Here is a 23,434-nt window from a genome sequence, read left to right as displayed (position 1 = left end):
TTTCATTTGATCTTTAGAACAACTCTATGAAGTAGATATTCTTATCATCCCCATTTTATAGATGAGAAAGCTGAGGCTTAGAGATCTGCTGAAACCAATACTCTCAGTTCTGGCTTCACATTGGAATTTTCTGGGATATTTTTTAAAATACTGGGCTCTACCCCTAGAGATTCTGATTTAATTTGTCTAGGGCTCTGGTTCTCACCTGGGAATAATTTAGCTCCTCTCCCCTACAGGGGACATTTGGCAATGTCTGGAGATATTTTTGGTTATAACAACTAGGGCATGGGTTGCTACTGGCGTGTAGTGGGTAGACTCCAATGATGCATCTAAACATACTACAATGCACAGGACTGACCTCCACAATAAGGAATTACCTGGTCCAAAATGTCAATAGTGCCGAATTAGAGAAACCCTGATCTAGAGAAGGTCCTGGACATTGATCTTTATGAAAACCTACCTGAGTTCCCAGGTGATAGCTTGCTATCTACCATCTACCTGTGGGATGAGCACTCAGTGATAACTTGGATAACTCATATCAATAGACAATTGTGAATTTTCAAAATATTAACTCTTCACTGACTTGTTTCTTGAGCTGTTAGTAATATGTTAAATGGACTGGTTTGAAGTCTTCCTTTATTTTATCTTGTGCATTCTGTGGAGTAGTATTTAATGATAAACGATAGTCCTTAATGGGAGGTTGGGGATACCAAAAGCTTAGATAAGTCTCTCCTTGGTAATAGGGAGGTTTGAGAGAAAGAAGCAGAGCCTATGCATTTACTTGAAGAGCTTCTGCTCCAAAACACTTGAGAGTCTGACTGGCTCAAGGAGACTGGAAGCTTTCCAGAGGGGCACAGCTAATTGATGTTTTCAAAGGAGATGCACTTGCTTGGAGACCTGAGAGATACGAATCTGGAGAAGAAAAATTGTAGAAATCATAACTTTGTCCATTCCAGGCTACTGAGATGATACAGGGCCCAGGGAATATTAGTGGAAGTTGATTAGGGCATAGAGAAATCACTCAAGAGAGATACTGGAAAGATTTATAATCAAAAGATTCAAAACAACGTAAAGCAAAGGGAGAAATTAAACATTGTGTAGGTTAATGTTTCTCAAAGTGTAATCCTTGGATCATCCATAAGGGAACAGATGGGAGTATTTGTTAAAAATGCACGTTTCAGGTCCCACCAGGAGCTTTTGAATCAAGTTCAGGGGTGGGGCCTCAGAATCTGCATGCTGAACAGGCTCACCACGTGTTTCTGATGTACACTGAAGTTTGAGAAGCGTTGATGTAGGCAAAACTTTGGCTCTAACTGGAGAATAATCAAGGTGAGAGTATAATCAGAAATAAAGATGTCTCTTGCCTTAGGAAAGAACGTTTTCCTGAGAAGTTGTGTGTTAATAGAGTTTTTCTAAATTTTCTTTTATTGTAGTTGCACCAGTGGGACTCATTATTACTTAAAAGAAACCAAAGGTGAAGACTCTCATAGCGTGAATGTTCCCATTCAACTGATTTTTTAAAATGTTTAGGGGATCTAATTTGTCAGAATCAATATTAGCTAGTTCTCTAACTTGAACAAAATTCAGGCATTTAAAAATATTTAAAAAATATTAACTTTTCTATCTACTTGTGTGATTCTTTAGCATCTTTGCCTTTCTCAAGAACATTTTGTGTCAATTTTCAGTTTAGCAAATAGAGCGAATTAGGTTTAATTAATTTTGACAACCATGATAACACGCTTGTTATGATTATATAAATGAGATTTTTGTGGCTTCCATATCTGTTGCATCTCGTGTTCAAACAAAGTTCTCACACTGAAGCAGAAATATGCTGATTAGATGAATGACATTAAGTACAAAATTGTATTGTGCTGGGTGCATTTGAATTTTACACAAAGAACAGACTCAGTCTGATTATTCCAGTCTCTGATTGCTTTGTCATTCACAGTTTTCATAAATGGTTTAATCATTTAATGAATTGATAATTTTCTATTGAGTCAACAAAATATCAGATTGCAAACCTTCTGAAAATCTGAAGACTAGTTGGATTCTCATCTGTTACATTACTTAATAGTATATATATAATTGTTCTTTTTTTCCCTACTGTCCTTAATCACTTCTACTTGATTTGATAAGGACCTTGCACACTTTCTGTAAGATTTGCATTTTGACAGGATGATGATAATACACGGGATGCTGGAAATTACAGCAACTCCAATAGAGGAGAATATTGGCTTTATAGTATGGAAATGCAGAGTCCCTATTTAGAAAATCAAATCAGTGGATAAATGAAATGCATTCCCAGCTTGTTTCCAAATTAACTTTTCAATGAGGCCCATGTCAATCCACAATGTTTTCAGGGTAAAGGAACCCAGAAGAGTGTAGAATCTTAGAATCTTAGAGCTGGAAGGAATCTAGGAGTTCTGAAACTCAAATGTCTAAAAGAACCAGGCAATGAACATAAATGAGGGATGTACCACAAACTGCAATATAAAGGGAGCTCCTTCCCCCTGTTGATTGTGGGAAATGTGGCCTGGCCTTAAGATGAACAGGGACAGATTATTCTCTTGGGAAGTTTGATTCGTGATTACGAAGGGCATTTACCAGTTGGTAGTAGGGTTTTTTTTTTTTTTTAGTAGGGTAGGGACTGTAGTCAAGTCATGTTAATTGTAGAGCACATGACTAAAGGGTCACCTACTTCTGCAGCTGAGGTCCTCAGAGGGGCTTAGAATCTAGACCCACCTACCCTCCAGATTCCCACTCTAGGTAAGGAGCCACATTTTAACCATGATTTAAACTCAAGGGAAATGGATATGCTACATCCAGAAATGTATATGTGCACAGTGCAGTGAGGAAAGTTTGGGCATCTTAGCGTTCTCATTTGTAAAATGGGGATGATTATACTTACCTCCAGAGTTGTTGTAAGAATTAAATGAGAACATGTGACAGTGTCTATAGGTCAGTATCTGACATGTAGTAGGCACTTAGCACTACCTTCCTTGCTCTCTTCCTCTTTGTTCCTTCTAATCCACATTTATACTCCTAGTGTTGGCTTCAGCCAAGGGCAAGTTGCCAATATCTGGCTCAGACCAATGATGGATAAAGAGTTTTTTCCTGTCTATTAACTAGTTGTTTCCAGAAAGCTTCCTGTCTATAACCCAGATTTTCTCAGACTGAGGTCTTGAGGGAAATTGGTAAAAGATCCTAGAACCCAACACTGGATGCGTGTGTCAGTCAGGATTCAGTATAGGAAACAGATATCATTCCAGGTATTTTAAGTAGGAAAGAATTTAATAAAGGAATTAGGTATCTAAAACAAAAAATTCTTGAAAAGATTGGAGGAGTGACCTCTAGGCTGGAACTGAAGGAATGAATTCAGAACTGATCCACCAGTTGACTACTACTGCCTCTGAAACCACCACCGGAATGCTTGAGTTCAAGGACAAAGCACCATGACTCTGGCCCAGAGAACAGAAGCTGGAATCAGGAATTGCTACTGCCATTGATGCACCTGTGTCTCATTACCCAGGAAGCTGGAGACTGCTGCAGAACATTCTCATGTGTGGATGACCTTGATTGCCAGCGTAAAGGATCCCAAAAGGGGAGAAAGGTAACCTTATCTTCACTGCTGCCTTTCAGATCTCAAATAAGTGTACGTAACTGGTGGAACTTATTTCACATCCAAGACTCTAGCTGTAAAACTAGGTGTAGTTTTCAGTTTCCCAGCTTTTGCAGCACAGAAGACACACTAGAAGGCAGTGCGAATAAAGGATGAGTGAGCCAGTCTGTGATATCTATGACACTGTCCTACCATAATATGGAGAGTCTCAGGATCCCCTTGTACGGACCACCACCTAGGAACCATCTAAATTCTAAACTACAGTAAAGCCTCATGATGATGCAATTCTGATAAAACACATTTGTCATTTGGTGCCTGTCCTTCACCCATCCCCAGTTCTCAAATTGGAGCAGGCCACAGTTCTTTATCTTCTGCAGGACTAGAGGTAGATAAGGGAGGGATGGAGCTACGAATGACTCATAATCATTTCTCAGTACAGTGTCAGGTTTCCTAGGTACAATAAGTTTAACAAATCTTTACTTTTGTACTTTTTGAGACAGAGACAGTAGAGACTGAAGAAAAATACTGCTTTTTGTTAACTTTACAATACAGTGACCCTGCATCTTATGTAATTAAAGCCTTTGGACTCCACTTATACTATTTTAAAAACTGTTCTGTACTTGCTTCTTTTTTTCTTTGTATAAGTCTTTGATATACTCTGGGGTTTGGGATAACCCCTTTAATGCATTTAAGGATGAGAGGGACAGAAATGATTTTACCTGGGTTCAGGATCGTTATCTCTGAGAGGGCCATAATGCAAGCCCATGTCCTTAAGGATGTAGTGCCCATCTAAAGGGGTATGTATCAGGCAAGGTCCCAATTAGAGACAGTTGTCACAATCTGAGTAATTTGAGAGGAGTTTAATGAACTTATAGGCAGATTTAGAGGAATCAGTAAAGGATAGTACAGGACTTCAGGGCTAAAAACAGTGGGGGAGTTATTACAGCTGAAGCCTAAAGGGGAGTTGCTGCCCCAGTGGGCCTGGAAGGCGGAGCTGAAGCCCAGGGCTGAGGGACCTTCACCCAGAATCCAGAGGGCATGGCCAACACCCAGAGTCTGGAGGGCAGGGCCACTGCCTAGATGGCCTCAGAGAACAGAGGATTCTTTTCAAGTCTTGAGAGCTAATGTAATGTGTTCTGCTGGGCTTTGGATTTGCTTGATCCAATTATCTCTTCTTTCCCTCTACTTTCTTCCATTTGTAATGGAATGTCTACCGTGTGCTTGTTCCATCACTGTACTTTGGAAGCAGATAACTTGTGGTATTTCTGTTATAGCAGCACTAGATAACTAAGACAAGGGGCAAGTAGCAGAAGCCGTGACTGGGTTACCAGACTGTGGAGAGGGTAGCTATCTGGAAAAGGTCTTTTGATAGGAGCTGTGGCTTTCATTTTGGAAAACCTGGTAGCATAGTGGTTAAGAACTATGGCTGCTAACCAAAAGGTTGGCAGTTCGAATTCACCAGGTGCTCTTTGGAAACCCTATGGGGCAGTTCTACTCTGTCCTGTAGGGTCGCTATGACTCAGAATCAACTTGACGGTAACGGGTTTGGTTTGGTTTTTTGGTGGCTTTCATTAGGAAGACACAGCCAACCTATGATGACCCCAAAAGGAGAGAGCTGGGAGAATAAATATTCTCCCTCTCCCCATCCTCCAAACTCCTACTGGTGCTCCCCATTGACTGAACCCAGCCAGAAGCCAGAAGGCAATGGAGCCCTTTAATTAGTCCACACAGGTCAGCTTCGGAGGGGGGGAGGTGCAAAGCACAGTAAGGAAGGGTGGGGAGTGGATTTGGAGGACAAATGGAAAACATCTGGCATAGGCAGGATGTCAGCTTCAGACTTGGAGCTTCAGTTGCATCTTTGAGAAAGCTCATTTCTCTCACTCCTATACCTATATATGTGATAATGTTAAGTATGTGGGTGTATATATCTACTCTGTCAGATGGCATGTGTCCTCCCTTTTGTGAAATGCCCAAGTGCTACAAGTGAAATAAGAGGTATGCCAATGGAACAGAAGGAGAAGCCTAGAAACACACACCAGTACAAATTAATGCTTAATAACTGAAAACCAAAAACCAAACCCATCACTGTTGAGTTGATTCCAACTCATAGCGACCCTATAGGACAGAGTAGAACTGACCCATAGGGTTTCCAAGGAGCGGCTGGTGGATTCCAACTGCTGACCTTTTGATTAGCAGCCGAGCCCTTAACCATTGTGCCATCAGGGCTCCTAATAACTGAAGGTGACATTTAAATTCAGAAGTTAAAGATAAATTATTATTTCTTTTTTTATCTAGGTTTTTAAAAAGTAACTTATTTTTATTGTTGTTGAGAATATACACAGCAGAAGATACACCAGTTCAACAATTTCTACATGTACAATTCAGTGACATTGATTACATTCTTCAAGGTATGCAACCATTCTCACCCTCCTTTGCTGAGTCGTTCCTCCCCCATTATCATAAACTCACTGCCTCTTAAGTTTCCTATCTAAAATTTCAAATTGTCGTTGTCAGTTTGATCCCATATAGATAGATCTTAAAAGAGCTCAGTGCTCAAGGCAGATATTCTTTACTAGTTAAGCTAAACTATTGTTTGGTTTTGAGAAGACTTTGGGAGATATTTTTTGTTTAAGGTTAAAAGTTTAAAGATTATCTCAGGGCAATAGTTTCTGGGGTTCGTCCAGCCTCCATGGATCCATAAAGTCTGGATTCCATGATCATTTGCAATTCTGTTTTGCATTTTGCACCTTTTGATTGGGATTCCTGAATAGAACCTTTGATCGAAATGTTCAGTAATGGTGGCAGGGCACCATCCAGTTCTTCTGGTCTCATGGCAAAGGAGGCAGTTGTTCACGGAAGCAATTAGTCTCACATTCCATTTCCTCCTCCTATTCCTGACTCTCCTTCTTTCTTTGTTGCTCCAGGTGGATAGAAACCAATTGTTATAGCTTGGATGGCTGTTTGCAAGCTTTTAAGACCCCAGGCACTACACAATGAACTAGGAGGTAGAACAGAAGCTCTAAACTTGTTATTAGGTCAATTAACTGGGATGTCTCATGAAACCATGACCCTAAACCTCCAAAGGGACAAAATCCTGTGAGGTGTTTGGTTGTACGTAAGCAGCATTGTTGTTGTTGTTTTAGGTGCCATCGAGTCAGTTCTGACTCATAGTGACCCTATGTACAACAGAATGAAATGCTGCCCAGTCCTGTGCCACCCTCACAATTGTTGCTATGCTTGAGCCCATTGTTGCAGCCACTGTGTCAATCCATCTCATTTAGGGTCTTCCTCTTTTTCCGCTGACCCTCTACTCTACCAAGCATGATGTCCTTCTCCAGGGACTGGTCCCTCCTGATGACACGTCCAAAGTATGAGAGCATCTACTATTTTTTTTTGTCTTTGTTGTAAATACATCACACTTTTGCCAATTCAACTTTTTACAGGCACACAATTTATTAACAGCAATTACATTAATCAGCTGTGCAACCCTACCCTTAATCAATGGGTCCATCAATGTAAACCGAAACTCAGCACTCCATAATCAACAGCCTCCCGTGCTTCTTCTTCCCTTTTGCCCCTGGTAACCACTAATAAACTATGTTCTCTATATATTGTCTGTTCTTGTCTTTTTATATAAGTGAGGTTATGCAATATTTGTCTTTTTGTGATTGACTTCTTTCACACAGCATAATGTCTTCAAGCTACATCCATATTGTAGTATGTATCAGGGCTTCATTTCTCTTACTGTCTGAATAGTATTCCATTGTATGTATGTACCACGTTTTGTTTATACGTTGACGGGCATTTAGGTCATTTGCACCTTTTGGCTGTTGTGAATAGTGCTGCAATGAACATTGGTGTACAAGTCTCTGAGTCTCTGCTCTCAAGTCTTTTGGGTATATACCTAGCAGTGGAACTGCTGGGTCATGTGGTAGTTCTATTTTTAGTTTTTTGAGGAACCACCATGCTGTTTTCCACAATGGCTCTACCATTTTCCATTCCCGCTGGCAATGGATAAGGGTTCTAATTTCCTCCTATCTTCACCAACATTTGTTATTATCTTTTTTTTTTTTTTTAATCTTAGTCATCCTAGTGGGAGTGAAATGGTATATCACCGTGGTTTCGAATTGCATCTGTCTGATGGCTAATGACACTGAGCATCTTTTCATGTGTTTGGTGGCCTTTTGAATATCCTCTTTGGTTAAATGTCTATTCAAGCTCTTTGCTCATTTTATGTTTGCGTTATTTGTCGTTTCGTTGTTGTCAAATTTTATATGTATTTTTATTAGATTCTTATTGGCTATACGGTTTCTGAAGATATTCTCTTAGTTGGTAGCTTGTCTTTTCACTTTTTTGGTAAAGTCTTTTGATGAACAAAAGTTTAAAATTTTTATGAGGTCCAATTTATGTATTTTGTCTTTTGCTGTTTGTGCTTTGTTATATTAGATAATCCATTGTTGCAGCCCTGGTGGTGCAGTCGTTAAGCAACAGCATTTCCTCTGCATTTTCTTCCAGGAATTTTATGGTTTTAGTTTGCACATTTAGGTATTTAACCCATTTTGAATTTGTTTTTTTGTACGGTGTGAGGCATGTATCCTGTTTCATTTTTCTGGACTTGGAAATACAATTTTCTCAATACCATTTATTGAAGAGACTCTTCTTTCCCCATTGAATGGACTTAGCACCCTTGTCAAAAGTCAGCTGACTGTAGATGTGTGGGTTTATTTCTGGACTTTCAGTTCTATTCTATTGATCTGTGTGTCTATCGTTATACCAGTAGCAGACTGCTTTGATTGCTGTAGCTGTATATGTTTTAACATCAGGAAGTGTGAGTACTCTTACTTTGTTCTTGTCTTTCTACATTGTTTTAGCTATTCAGGGACTCTTGCTGTTCCATATAAAGTTGAGGATTGGTTTTTTCATTTTTGTAAAGAAAGCCATTGAAATTTTGATTGGGATTACATTGAATCTATAGATTGCTTTGGGTAGTGTCGACATCTTAACAATATTAAGTCTTCCAGTCCATGAACGTGAAACAACTTTCCATTTATTTAAATCTAGAAATTGTTATTTCGTCTGGTTAACCACTCCAATACCATTATTCAATAAATTTATGCCTGATCTTACACTTCAAAATGAATTTCAGATGGGTTAAATACTTAAACATCAATAACGAAACAAGAGACTTAGGAAGAAAAAAGAAGAATATTATTTAAGAGTAGGGAGGGCCTTTTTAAACATGGCACCAAAGACAGAAGCCAGAAATGAAAAAATAAATAAATTTGAATATATAAAATTCAAATTTGTATACGTTAGAAAACGGAAACCCTGGTGGAGTAGTGGTTAAGTGCTATGGCTGCTAACCAAAGGATCGGCAGTTCAAATCCACCAGGCGCTCCTTGGAAACTCTATGGGGCAGTTCTACTCTGTCCTATAGAGTTGCTATGAGTTGGAATCGACTCGATGGCACTGGGTTTAGTTTTTTTGTTTTTATATGTTAGAAGAGTAGAAAGACAATGCTTTGCTGAGAAAATGTGTAACATATGATAGACAAAGGGTTAACACATAACGAATTTTTCCAAAGCAATAAAAAAAGATAAACATTCCAATAGGGGAAAATGGACAAAAGGACAAGGACAAAAAAACAAATACAGATAACCAGTGACCATATAAAGCATTTCAAATTCAGTGCTAATAAAAAAAAAAAAGAAAATTAAGGAAAAATGCCATGCCATTTTTTCCTTTTTTTTGCCTATTGTTGACAAAGAATAAAAGTAATGATAGTACCCAGTATTGATCTGCGTGTGAGGAAATAAGCACTTTCAAATACAGCTGTTGGGAGAATAAATTGGTATAATCTTTCTGGAGAGATACTTGACAATGTTTCAAAAGTCTTAAATGTGCTCTTTAACTGAGCTGTTATAATTCTAGGAATCGATCCCGAGAAAATAATCACATGCCTACAACATTGTTTTGTAATGTTGAAAATTTAGAAATCATCTGAATGCTTTAACAATAGGGGATTGGTTAAGTAATTATTATACATCCGTAAGTAAATCATGGCACATCCATATGTTGGAATAATGTTAAACCGTTAAAAATAATGTAGAAAAATGACACGAGAAAATGTCCGCAATGTATCACTAAGCGCAAAAAGCAGGCAACAAATCAGTGTGTGTTGATTAATATTTTATTATTCATAGAAAGATGGGAAGGAAATAAGTAAAAATATTAATGAGAGTTATTTCTGGGTGGTGAGATTGTGGGTGATTTTAACATTTTGTGTTTTTCAGATTTTTATTCCCATTTTTTTACATTAAGAATTATCTAGAAAAAAAATAAAATCGTGATTAAAATGTAAACTGTTTTGGTTTGTTCTTTTGTCTATAAGGGTAACTGAGTAAGGTGAATTCAACAGTCTGTGTTAGGCGGTAGTCTTGGGCTGGGTCCAGCTTGTAGTTTATTAGCCCTATGCTCAATTTCAAATTTTTTTCTTATGCTCAATTTCCAGGAGCTGGTTAGATTGTGGTAGTTTAAATGGGAAAGTTGCTGGGAGAGTCGCCTTTCTTCACCCCTCAGCATAAAGAGAAGTGCTTTCCCTGACACTTGTTTTCAACCTCCAGTGGCCACTGAATGTCACTGTGGTTCCAAGGAAATACAGTGAAGATAAGACTTCTTTGGTCCTGACAATGACTGTGGAGACTAGGGCAGGAAAAACAAACAGACAAATCAACCCCAGATTCTCTAGAGGCCTGCACAAAACCTATGGCTTCCTATTTCTACTAACAATGTGTTTCTATTGGGCTGAGCAGTGAGCAATAATAAAATGATTCAACACTTCTCAGCCTCCAAGGCTTTCTAAGTCCTATGTAGTAAGAACAAAAACCCCAGGTTCTAATCCTGGCTCTTCCAACTCCTGGTCAGATGGGAAAAACTGAGCTCAGAATAGAGGACAGCCTCAGGAGGCAGCAATGCACTACCCAACAGGCAGACTAAGCACCTCCCTAGAGCACCAGCAAAACAAGGGCAACAACTCATGACGCTCTTCTTGGAAGTAGAGGCTATAGAATTCATCTCTGTATCATTTGTGTACAAGACAGTGTAAGGCATATACTAGGTGCTCAGAAAAAGTTGGAATGACTTCTCTGACCACTACCTTTTCAGTCTGGATCAGGTGCCCCTTCTCTATGGTGCCATAGTATCTGTGCTTACCTCTACCATAATACTAATAGCACTGAGTTACAATGATCCATTTACATGTAAAGTCAAAGTCCATATAGGAATCTACAATCTCCATCACCTCACTGACTTCCTCTATTACTTTTGCCATTGCTCACTGTACTCCAAGCACAGTGGCTTCTTTGTTTCTCAAGCATACCAGGCATGCTCCCATCTCAGGGCCTTTGTGCTTATTATTCCCACTGCCTGCAATGATCTTACCCTAGATATCTGCAGAGCTCATTCACCACTTCAAGGTCTCTGCTTGAATGTGGATCACAACTCTTGTGCAAGTTGTTTCTTTTGTAAAGTGATCCAAGGGAGCAGAAGTGAGGGACAAGGGGAGTGTTATGGATTTAATCGTGTCCCCTCAAATTGTGTTGAAATCCTAAATAAACCCTGTACCTATAAATATGATCCTGTTTGGAAATAGGGGGTCTCTTTGTTATGTTAATGAGGTCCTACCATATTAGGATGGATTTTAAACCTCATTAATTCTGAGCTATATAAAGAGTTGAATAGACGAAGAGACACACTGTGGTGTGATAAATCGCTTTTGTGTGGCCTTTCTTGCCATGGTCTTGTAACTCCCAACCAAGTGATTAGGTGGGACTGTGCAAATAAGGTAATTGTGGCCCACCAAGGGGACTGGTCAGTTTTGCCATTCCACTAGGCTTAAAATGAGCCATCCCAGAGGTGGGAGGGGAGAATCTCATCACCACCAAGAAGGATGAGCCAGGAGTGGAGCACTTCCTTTGGACCCAGATCCCTGCACTGGGACATTCCTAGAGCCAGGAGACTGAGAGAGAAAAAGCTGTAACCCTGAAGACAGCAAGTAGCAGTGGCAGAAAAACCAGCAGAGGCGAGAGACGGCATGGTGGGCTTCCCAGCCTGTGGAACAAGAAAGCTGAGTGCCTTCTGGCAGGAGGCTTGCTAGCAGAGTAGGGTACCCCCAGGCACTTGTTGGAACTAGGTTTGCTGACTCAGGGAGATAGAGCCAAGTGCCTTTGGGTCAAGGCTTACTGGCAGAGGGGGATGTCTCTGAGCACTTATTGGTAGAGCTAAAACAGCTTTGTAACACTTGCCAGAGCAGGGCAGAGACTGGGCTGAAGGGCAGAGACAGACCTGCCTGTGGACATGGCTGAGAAGAGGCTGTCTTGATCGAAGAACCGTATCCTGAGCATTCCTGAACCTGAATTGTAACCTGTTACTTCCCTAATATAATAAACCCCATAATTTTGAGTATTGTCTTTGAGTCCTGTGCGGCCATCGCAACAAATTATTGAACTCAGCAGAGAAGTAGAGTGCACTGTAGGAGGGACAGATGGTGTCAGAATTGGTAGAAAGGGCTGGCTAGAGGAGGTATGTATGACCTCGGCCTCATAAAAATTAGCCTTGGGCTGTTGATCTAGATTCTCCTTCCCCCTTATGAAATTAGGGGAGGTCAGACACCTCACCCATGCCATTTTTACACACACCCAGAGGAAAAAGGAAGATAGATGACGGAGACAGATGCATCTATAAGCCCAGGGACGCCAAGGATTGCTGACAGCTACCAGAAACTGAAATAGACAAGGAAGGACCTTCCCCTAGAGCCACACCCTGAGTTCAGACTTCTAGCCTCCCGAACTGTGAAAAATAAATTTCTGTTCTTTAAAGCCACCCACTTGTGGTATTTCTGTTACAGCAACATTAGATAACTAAGACACCCTCTAACCCTTTCCTTACTTAAATTTTCTTTACAGTATTAATTTCTTAGGTCTTTGGCTATTTCATCCACTAGAATGTAAGCTCTGTGAAGAAAGAGACTTTGTTTTATTCTCTGTTGTATTCACAGGGCCTAGAACTATGCTTGGCACACAGTAGTTGCTCACCAAATTTTTGTTGAATGAATGTTTGTGTGAGAGACAGTAGATAGTAGTTAAGAGTCTGGCCTCTGAAGCCAGACAGCCAGGGTTTGAATGATCCATGTCAATGTGTGAGTGGCTACTGATATGTGCCAATGCCCCTCTTTTTTCACCTGCACCGCATTTGTACAGGGAGCTGGTTAAATTGAACGTTAGCTGTAATTACAGTTTCTCAGTTAATTTTCACAACACTCTTATAAGGTACTATTATTATCTAGTCTTACATATGAGCACACTGTGGTTCAGAAACCAGCAAAGGACATCCTTAAAGGCGACAAGACAGCCCCTAAGTTCTCAGCTAGAGGAGAGTGCTGGAGAAGGGTAAATCCTCTCTTTTAAGTCAGCGGCTGTGGTGCTAGCATGAGATGATTCTATGGATGCTTCCTATGAGCTTTCTGTCTCTTCTAATAGCTTCCCAGGCACTGGAAGCATGGGGACCAGGGCTCCAGAGCGTAGGGACAAGAGGTGAGAGAGCGACAAGCTGGTGTCCTTGGAAGCGTTTCCCCCAGAGCAGTTCCAGAAATTCCCAGGTGGTGGATACTTTATTTTGCATTTGGCAAATGAATAGTTATTTTTACCTAGTTGAATGAGTGAGGGCTACACAGCCAGTTACAGGGATGTGTTCCAGCATCAGTTGTTGCCAGTTAGTAGTCTGACAGCTGGTGGGACTACAGGTTGGCTTAGTCATGCAGGGTTTAGACTATAAATACAAGGATAAGATGCCTTGGCCATGTGGATGTGGTTCCATTTCTACTTACTGAAATAAGAGTGAAGGTGCAGAGAGAAGGATCAGGGTAAAAGTTCAACAACTGTATTTAAGAGAATATTCGGCATGCTGGGAAAGCTTTGTCATTTAACCCAGAAGGCATAGAAAGTCAGTTGTTTATTGTTTAATAGACCGAGCAGATGTTCATGATGACAGGCTAGAGTTTGGGAAAGGGGAGAGAAGGACAGAAATGTGGCCGAGGGCATTAACGTCAGAACTTCTGAAGCTTAATGATGTGAGATGTTCTGGGCAGGTCAGGGGAAGAACTTGACAATGTTACTAATCTTTTCTTTTTTCCCCAAGAGATCCTCTTTTCCCTATTTCAAAGAAGCTAGGGAAAGGTATTTTGGTGGCACAATGGTTAAGTGCTCAGCTGCTAACCAAAAGGTTGGCAGTTCTAATCCACCAGTTGCTCCATGAAAGAAAGACATGGCAGTCTGTTTCTGTAAAGATCACAGCCTAGGAAACCCTATGTGGCAGTTCTACTCCGTCCTGTGGGGTCACTATGACTCGGAATCGACTTGACGGCACACAGCGACAACAAGGGAATGGTGCAAGAACTCTCTAGCACAATCGGTCCCCCCACTGGGTCATGATGTTAATATATTGGGGGATGGGAATGATGCAGTTGTTTATTCTTTATTTTTCTCATGTCTGTGACTTTGCCTAGCCTGCTCACCTTTCTTCTTCTTGCTCGTGGCTTTGGTTGGGTTATGGGTGTTGGCTTGAAAAATTACACGCCCTTGCAGAACTTGTGCTGGGCATCTTTTCTTTCCAGTGATTGCTTTGAGTATGCAAACAGAAAAAACAGGGATGATCTTGACTTTCCACATGTGGCAAAGACTGCTGGTTGATTGACAAGATAATGTCTCCCCTTCTTTCTGGGAACGTGGTTTATGGGTACACCTAATGCAGTCCCTTGTGCAGAAGATGTAGCCATTTGACTAAGCTCTCCCCAGTGGAATGTGAATAGAAATGATATGTTCCACTTCTGGACCTTAAAAGAGTGAGTGTGCCTCCTCCACACTAGGAGCCATGATAACCTAACTTTGATCTTGCAGATAACATCCATGATCTAAGGGACAGAGGAGCAACCCCATGGCAGGAAACTGGATCTCTAAATGATCATGGAACAGAGCTGCCTTGCCTAACTTGACCGTGTACTTTCCTCACAAATATTATGGGAGAGATATAGCAGCTTTTTGGTTTCTAAATCATTCTATTGTTAGCACAATTTGTTAGAGCAACTCATCATTTTACTCTAAGACATTGTAAATGTGCTTTATGTGGACTTTAGGTTGCTCATGCCAGAGCCCTCAATTCAAGATAGGATCTTTTTGCTCCAGATGAATCTTGTGCGGGTAAAGGCAAGGCTCATGCACCTGTAAGTAGAGACTGAGTTTGTTCCCATGGTGGAAATATCTCACAGACGCAGCTATAGTACCACTTGTCCTTCCTGAGAGAAACGCGACCTGGCCAAGGTTAGGGGTCATTTTGGGGCTGGAGTTAAGGATGCAGTCCACGCCTACCGAAAGCCAACTGGCCCATAGTGGGACTGAATCCATCGAGACCTTAACCTCATTAACAATGAGCACAAATCAATTGAGTTAATGATCCCAGGCAAGGAAAGCCGGAGAGTATGACAAGCTGTTTTCTTGAAAAATAATAGTGAAACAAAACCTTTACAATTCTAATAAAAGATCCTAGATGTGCAGGAGAAAAGTCACATTTTTGTCATTCTAACTTGATACTACGGTCACTAAAGATTATATTCTGTGGGAAATTTCACTTGACTGGTTTATTAGAACTTCAGGTTTACTTGAGCAAAGAAAAGTCAGGTTGTTAAAGAATTGCCAACCTCAAAGACACTTGATACAAGGGATTCTGAATCTTTATGGTACAGAAAAGCTATCCTTTCTTTAGGTGGTTAGAAATGGAATCTTTTGTCTTCCCAGAAAGCCATAGAATGCCTTTGTTGATTTCATGAAAGCAGAATTGTGGGTTTAAGAAACATCAGCCTTGTCACCTCCTTGAAGACACTGAGAAATGTGCACCCTTTAGACATGAAAGAGGTAGAGCGTGAATTATTTTCGCTGGAAGGTTAAAGGGTGATCTTAGAAACATAATTCTTTAGCAAGTAAGATTTACCCTCTTTGTAATTGGGGGATAGGAGGTGAAACTGCACGAAGAATTGAATCCACGTAGGAATTAAATATTTATTTTCCTTCTAAAGGAGATTGCAGCAATAAGTCTTGGAAAATAAGTTTTCATCTCTTTCAAGGGGGGAAAAACTAGCACTGGGTTAGCACCAGGAAGTATGAGTAGTTAGCTGAAGTTTTTCAAATAGGCAAAATGTATTTTGAGTTAGTTGGATCTATCTGCATGTGGTGTAGTGGTTAAGAGCTATGACTGCTAACCAAAAGGTTGGGAGTTTGAATCTACCAAAGTGCTCCTTGGAAACCCTATCAGGTTGCTATGAATTGGAATTGACTCAACGGCAATGGGTTTGATTTATTTGTTTTTGGTATCTGTGTATATTTTTCTTGAAAGTGAATGATACTCTCCCAGATATGGAGTAACCAGCATTTGCATGCCATGAGCTTTCTCTTATTTGACATCTTTGGTGCCCAGAGGAGCAGTTTTGTTCACCCCTAATCAGGTGATGTCTCGGTTAGCTTGGCCGCATAACCAACTACCCCAAAACTTAGTGGTTTAAAACTGTACCATTTTACTTACTCACAATTGTGTGTGTCAGTAAGTAGGGCTGAGTAGTTTGCTGGTCTCACCTGGGGTCACTTAAGTGGCGCTGCTCAGCTGGTGGCATGCCTGGGACTGGGTGGTCTGAAACAGTCTCCCTCACATGTCTGATGGCTGGTTTCTGGATGTCAGCCGTGTCATGTATCTCCAGCAGGCTAGCCCGGGCTTCTTCATGTGGCAAAGAGGTTTCAGTAGGAGTAGCTCCAGTACATAAACAAATCTCAAGCATCTGTTTGCATTATATTTGGTTATGTCCTATTGGCCAAAGCAAATCACAGGTCCAAACCCAGAGTCAATGTGTGTAGGAAACCATACAAGGGAGAGGATACAGGGAGGTGTGATTCATTGGGGGTTGTTATTGAAACCATCTACCACAGATGTTAAGTTCAGGGCAGGAGTCTCCAGCTTTGGTCAAATTAACTTGGATTCCCGAGATAGGAAAACATCGAATCTTTATTGTCTTGATATAGATACCTGAGAGAATTCTCAAATCTCTTGCTTAGGATCATTGTTATTGCTGGGTGATGTCAAGTTGATTTTGACTCATAGTAACCCAATGTGACAGAGTAGAACTGCCCCTAAGGATTTTCTAGGTTATAGTCTTTATGGAAACCTTGGTGGCGTAGTGGTTAAGAGCTATGGCTGTTAACCAAGAGGTGGGCAGTTCAAATCCACTAGGCACTCCTTGGAAACTCTATAGGGCAGTTCTACTCTGTCCTATAGGGTCGCTATGAGTTGGAATCGATTAGACGGCACTGGGTTTGTTTTTTTTTTGTTTGTTTAATCTTTATGGGAACAGATTGCCAGGCCTTTCTCCTGTGGCGCCACTGGGTGGGTTTGAAATACCAACTTTTTCTTTAGCAACTGAGTGCTTAACCATTGTACCACCAGGGATTCTAGGATACTGAGCTTTTTTATCCTGGTGTCAGCACAGAGCCTCATGTCAGGACATCACACTCTTAGTTTAGCTTCATTGGCCCTTTCTTATGTTACTATATTAGATGGCAGTGTAGTTCTTTTCCCTTTCCTAAGGCTGAGCTGCTAGAATGTGCTTCGACTTTGCCCTTCACTTTATGTCCCTTTTCTCTTTATGACTCTCAGTTCCTTATTTCTAAATGATTACCAACAGTTTCTTGAAGTATTTGGCAAAAATTCAGCAAGCAATTTGAAACTTCCAAGGCTCTATGAAAGACTACATTTAGAGAAGTTGTATAATGTCATGGTTAAGAGTTTGCATTTTGTTCTAGCTCTGTCACCTTTTGAACTGTGTACGCTTGGGCAAATTATGAACACTTCTGAGCCTCAACATCTTTATCTGTGAATATTTTGGCTGGATGAGCTAGTACTCAAATATCACTAGTGTAGACATAAGCCAGTGCTGCCCCCACCAGTATTTATTTAGTTTCATCGATATATTTAGATACTTGCTTTGCAACTGGGAAGGAGGAAAACTTTTTTTTTTTTTAATGTTTGTTGCTGCTTTATTCACAACAGCAAATAAACGGAAACAACTGAAGTGTGCACTGTTGGATGAATGGATAAGCAGATTGTGGTACATATATACAATGGAATACTACGCAGCCATAAAGAACAATGATGAGTCCTGAAACATATTAGAACATGGAAGGACCTGGAGGGCATAATGTTAAGTGAAATAAGTGAAGCATATAAGGACAAATATTATGTATGATCTCTCTTTTATAAGAAGACAAGAATAGATATATATAGAGAGACCAATGTTTGTTGGTGGTTACCAGGGAGAAGGGAGGGAAAATTATTCTTTAGATCATAGAGACTAGTTCTTTTTGGTGATGGGAAAAGTGACACCAAATGTGGGTGTAGTGAGCATAGCACAACCAAAGTAAAAATGAGTGTTTGAGGACATATGGGTGAGTACAGGCATATTGGTATATGGATAGGTACAGGTGTGTACATGGGTTAGAACAGATAAAAGTATCTATAAACCAACCAAAACCAAACCTATTGCTGTCAGGTCCATTTGGACTCATAGCAACCCTATAACCCGTTGCTGTGAAGTCAATTCCGACTCATAGCAACCCTATAGGACAGAGTACAATTGCCCCATAGGGTTTCCCAGGAGCACCTGGTGGATTTGAACTGCCAGCCTGGTTTCCAGCAACCCTATAGGACAGGGTAAAACTGCCATGTAGGGTTTCCAAGGGTGCAATCTTTACGAAAGCAGACTGCCACATCTTTCTCCTGTGGAATGGCTAGTGGGTTTGAACTGCTGACCTTTCAGTTAGCAGCTGAACATTTAACCACTGCACCACCAGGCTCCTTATAGAAGTATCTATAAAAACCCATTGCCGTCAAGTTGATTCCGGCTCATAGTGACCCTGTAGGACAGAGTAGAACTGCCCCATAGAGTTTCCAAGGAGCAGCTGGTGGATTTGAACTGCTGACCTTTTGGTTAGCAGCTATAGCACTTAACCACTACATCAACAGAGTTTGTTTCTACAGGTATATGTAAATACAAATATGTGGGTGCAGGCACATATATTCATTGAAGACACAAACATGGATATTCCTCAGATATAATCAAACACTTTCCAAGATAGGTTTTCTGGGTTTGAAAGCTTAGGACCATATAGTCTCATGGGACAACTCAGTCAACTGGCCTAACATAATTTACAAAACTCATGACCTACATCCCAGTGAAGTGGGTAGCATCTAGGATCTTAAAAGCTTGTGAGTGGCCATCTAAGACACAACTACAGATCTCTACTTGCCAGGAGAAAAACAGTAAGAAGTTAAACGAAATCTCAGAGAAGAAACAAGTCTACACGAGCCATGACTTCATCTACCCTCGAGCCAGAAGAACTAGATGGTGCCTGGCTACCACCACTGACCATTCTGACTGGGGTCATAATATATAGTCCCGGACAGAATAGAAGAAAAATGTGGAGCAGAGCTTAAATTCTTAAAAAAACAAAAAACAAAAGCGTGAAACTGGAACGGTAGAGAACAGAGGACTCCCTGAGACTATCTCTCTGAGACAGTCTTTAAACCTGGAACCGAGCCTAGCCCCTGAGATTATCTTTTAGTGAAATAGCAAAGTGGCACACAAAATGAAGGATGTTACCTGTATAACATCCCTGCCCTACTTAAAAACCATCAATATGAGACCAAAAGGTCAACAATTACTCAAAAGCAAAGATGAGAAGATAAGGGGGCAGGGAAACTAGAGTGCTGGAAATGGAACAACCAGAACACAACTAAAGAGAATGTTGACACATTGTGATAAATGTATCTAATGCCACTGAACAAACAACAACAACAACAACAACAACAACAAAAGAGAACAAGTGCTAGGGAAAAAACACCAAAGCATAACAGCATATAGTGTTCTGATGTGTGCTGTGTTCAACTTTTCATTTGTCTCATTAAATTCTTTTTTCCAACGTAGACAAAGGTTATAGTAAATTATGACATTTGTCATACGAGTGGTTCATAAAATAGGAGTGGCTGTGCTTCTGAATCTTGTTCATGTCACCCTCTGTGCATAATATATAATACCTAGATGTTCTGGTTTTGTTCTCTAAGAGGTCACCAGCTGATGGTTCCAGTCATACAGAGAAACAGACATGGAAATCTTATCCATATAAATAGTCCTGCCACTAATAGAAGCATCACTTATTCATACGGTAAATGGGTTATAAAGAAACAGCATATTGTGTGCAATTAAAATAGAGAAAAAAATAAAGTCAGATCCTTCCAGGCATAAATATATAAGTATTTAAATTTCATAGCAAATAAATATACTTCTAAGTGAGGATGTTCTTGTATTTCCAATTAAGATAATGTTGAACGCATCTTATCAACTTTTAATTTTGGCCTCTTTTTTTTTTTTTTTTGGTAAATATGGCTGCAAAAACCGAGTTGCAGATACTTTCTATTTGAACAATTCTCGCCTAAACACACCTCTCTTTGGGATGGGTCAAGACAGTTTGGCACACTAAGGCAGCAACTCTCAGGAAGATACCTGACAGAGGGCGAGAGGGAAGGTATGCTCTTCCTCCTATTCCCCCCCAGCCACCCCCCCCTTTCTTTTTTTATTTTGAGGTTATAATGTCAAAATATAAAGTCTTGCAAGGTCTGAAAATAATTAATCTGCAAAACAAGGCAGCTTCATGATGTAAAAACATTAGTTCTTTGTCAAAGGTTGCATTCTTCCATCTTTGTCTGCTGTTACCAGCCGTCAGCATCTTTAAAGATCGGTAGCAACACCAACATGCAGCTTTTTGGCTGTCCAGGTCTGGTATACAGCCTTAAATGCACAACACTGTCAAACAAGAGCTCCATTGTTGTTTCACAGGCCTGAACACGCTGAGCGAGTCCTAGTGTTTTCTGCACATCTCGGCAGATCTTGGAGAGGCAGTACTGGAACTCCTCGTCACAGTCATTCGTGCTTTTGCCACAGGCCTTGTAGCACCTGTCGTGTTGGTTGCAGCACTTCGTCAGGGAAGGGATGCCAGTGTTAATGTGAACCCAAACAGCGGAGAGCCATACCCATTCGGTGGAGAGGGTTTATAACAATAACGTGGGTAAGGCTTAGATCCCTCACCACACTTACATTGGCAGAGCCCATTCTTGCCTCCCAGGATGTCCAAGGCGGCCTTCAGGTATGTGTCTATCTTGTGAATGCCATTCGGTGGTCTGGGCCTGCTCCTGGCACCTGAGAGCAGCGGCTAGGAGGAGGACTAAGAGGGTGAGCACGGACCGTGACTGGAGGAGCGGTGCCATCCACTCAGTGCCGGGCCTCGCCGGGCCCCATGGAGACCCCAGGGCGTCCTAGGCTGCGGTGCTGGCTGGGGGCTAGGCTGTCACCGCCGGCTCCATGGCCATGTCTCCTTCACCGCTGGCTGGGCCGCCCTCGCCGCCTTCGCAGTGAAAACTGTTTTTCAATGTAATTGTGGGGAGGGATCTGGCAGAGACAGCGAGAAAAGAGGAGAATAGAACTGGTTGACATGGATTGGTCTTCCCAGCTGGATTTCTGAACTGGATTTGAATACTGTACTTTTGTTAGATGGTCGAGTACTAATGCCATTGAGCTAGAGAAGCTTTTTTTCTCTCCCTCGTTTGTTCACTCACTCATTCACTCAACAAATACTTACTGAGTGCCTACTATGCATCCAGGAAACCCTGGTGCCTTAGTGGTTAAGTGCTACAGCTGCTAACCAAAAAAGGTCAGCAGTTCGATTCCACCAGACGCTCCTTGGAAACTCTATGGGGCAGTTCTACTCTGCCGGATAGGGTCGCTATGAGTCAGAGTTGACTGTCGAGTAGGGTTTTTTTTTTTTTTACTGTGCATCTAAGGACCCTGGTGGTGCAGTGGTTAAGCACTCGGCTGCTAACTGAAAGGTCGGTCCTCTGTGGGAGAAAGATGTGGCAGTCTGCTTCCATCAAGATTACAGCCTTGGAAACCCTATGGGACAGTTCTGCTCTGTCCTTTAGGGTTGCTGTAAGTCTGAACTGACTCAATAGCAACGGGTTTGGTTTGGTTTACTATGCATCCAGCACTGTTTTAGACGTTTAGGAAACAGCAGTAAACAAGGCGTACAAGTTCCCTGCCCTCCTGGAATTCACATTGTAGTTGCAGAGACAGAGAAACAAGTAAACAAATACCTAAGATAATTTCAGATAGCAGTAAGTGCCAGGTGGAAAATTTAAATAGGATAATGTGAAAGAGAGTGGCTGGGAAGGGCCACTCACTATAGATAAGGTCAAAAAAAAACCAAAAAACCCAGTGCCGTCGAGTCGATTCTGACTCACAGCGACCCTATAAGACGGTAGAACTGTCCCATAGAGTTTCCAAGGAGTGCCTGGCGGATTTGAACTGCCAACCCTTTGGTTAGCAGCCGTAGCACTTAACCACTACTACCAGGGTTTCCATAGATAAAGTAGTCAGGGAAAACCTGAGGAGGTAACTTTTAACCTGAGACCTGAAAGGTGATAAAGAACTAGACTTAGAGAAACAACGGCCAGGGAGAGGAAACAAGAAGCCTAAAGGACCTGTGGTGGGTACAGTTCTGAAATGTCTGAAACAGATAGGCAGTTTGGATGGGGAAGAATGAGTGAGAGGGGCGTGGTAGCAGGTGATGATACCAGAGAAGTACCAGGGGGCTAAATTGTATAGAGCCTTGTAGGCCATGATAAAGACTTAGGATTTTATTCTAAAACAATGAGAAGCATTGCATTAAGTGAATATTTTCTCATGTAGCGTTCCAATTCCTTTAGTGATTTTTCATTTTATATGTATATAAATTTATTTAATTTCATTGTAATAAAATCTATATAACAAAAAGTTTGTCATTTTAAGTGTACAGTTCAGTGGCATTAATTACATTTACTATGTTGTGCTAGCATCACCACTATCCATTTCCAAAAGTTTTACATCACCCTAAACAGCAACTCAGTAACCCCTCAACAATAGCTCCCATTCTTCCCTCACTCCCAGCCCTGATATCCACTAATAAACCTTGTCTCTATGCATTTCCCTATTCCAGAGATTTCACACACAGGCAGTCCCCGGGTTATGAACGCCCGACTTAGGGACAGCTCTTACTTGGCTTCTAATGCTATGTAAATCTGCCCTCACTTTGAAATGATTGAACCAACTCCTGCTTAACAAATTCTTCATCACAATCACCTTGACTTGCTGCACATGCGGCTTGGAAATCGGTGAAAAGCTACTGCTGTGGGGCCGATTCTGACTCCTAGCAGCCCTGTAGGACACAGTAGGACCGGCCCATAGGCTTTCCCAGGCTGTAAATCTTTACGGAAGCCAACTGCCACATCTTTCTCCAGGCCACCTTTTGGTTAGCAGCTGAGTGCTTTAACCACTGTGCCACTAGGGCTCCTTTCTTGCACTATAAATAGTAGGGCTAAATAAGAGCCACATGAACCTGTTCCGACTTCACTACAAATTCAAAGATATGGTTAGGAACGGACCTCGTTTTTAATCCCGGGGATTAATTGCCTGTAAGTAGGATCATACAATAGTTGTCCTTTTGTGTCTGTCTTATTTCACTTAGCATCATGTTTTCAAGGTTCATCCATGTCGTAGAATGTATCGGAATTTGGTTTCTCTTTATGGTAGAATAATGCTCCACTGTATGGATATACCACATTTTGTTTATCCATTCA

General features: G+C 41.1%; 1 pseudogene; it reads right to left on the bottom strand.

The window, feature by feature from the left end:
* Positions 1-20,340: 20,340 nt before the first annotated feature.
* On the bottom strand, positions 20,341-21,031 carry LOC100657943 (group XIIA secretory phospholipase A2-like; annotated as a pseudogene).
* Between the last annotated feature and the right edge of the window lie 2,403 nt (positions 21,032-23,434).

This window comes from Loxodonta africana, chromosome X (genome assembly GCF_030014295.1).
Source record: "Loxodonta africana isolate mLoxAfr1 chromosome X, mLoxAfr1.hap2, whole genome shotgun sequence".
Lineage (NCBI taxonomy): Eukaryota > Metazoa > Chordata > Mammalia > Proboscidea > Elephantidae > Loxodonta > Loxodonta africana.
Note: the sequence above shows the minus strand (reverse complement) of the source record. Positions and strands in the feature narration are given on the sequence as shown.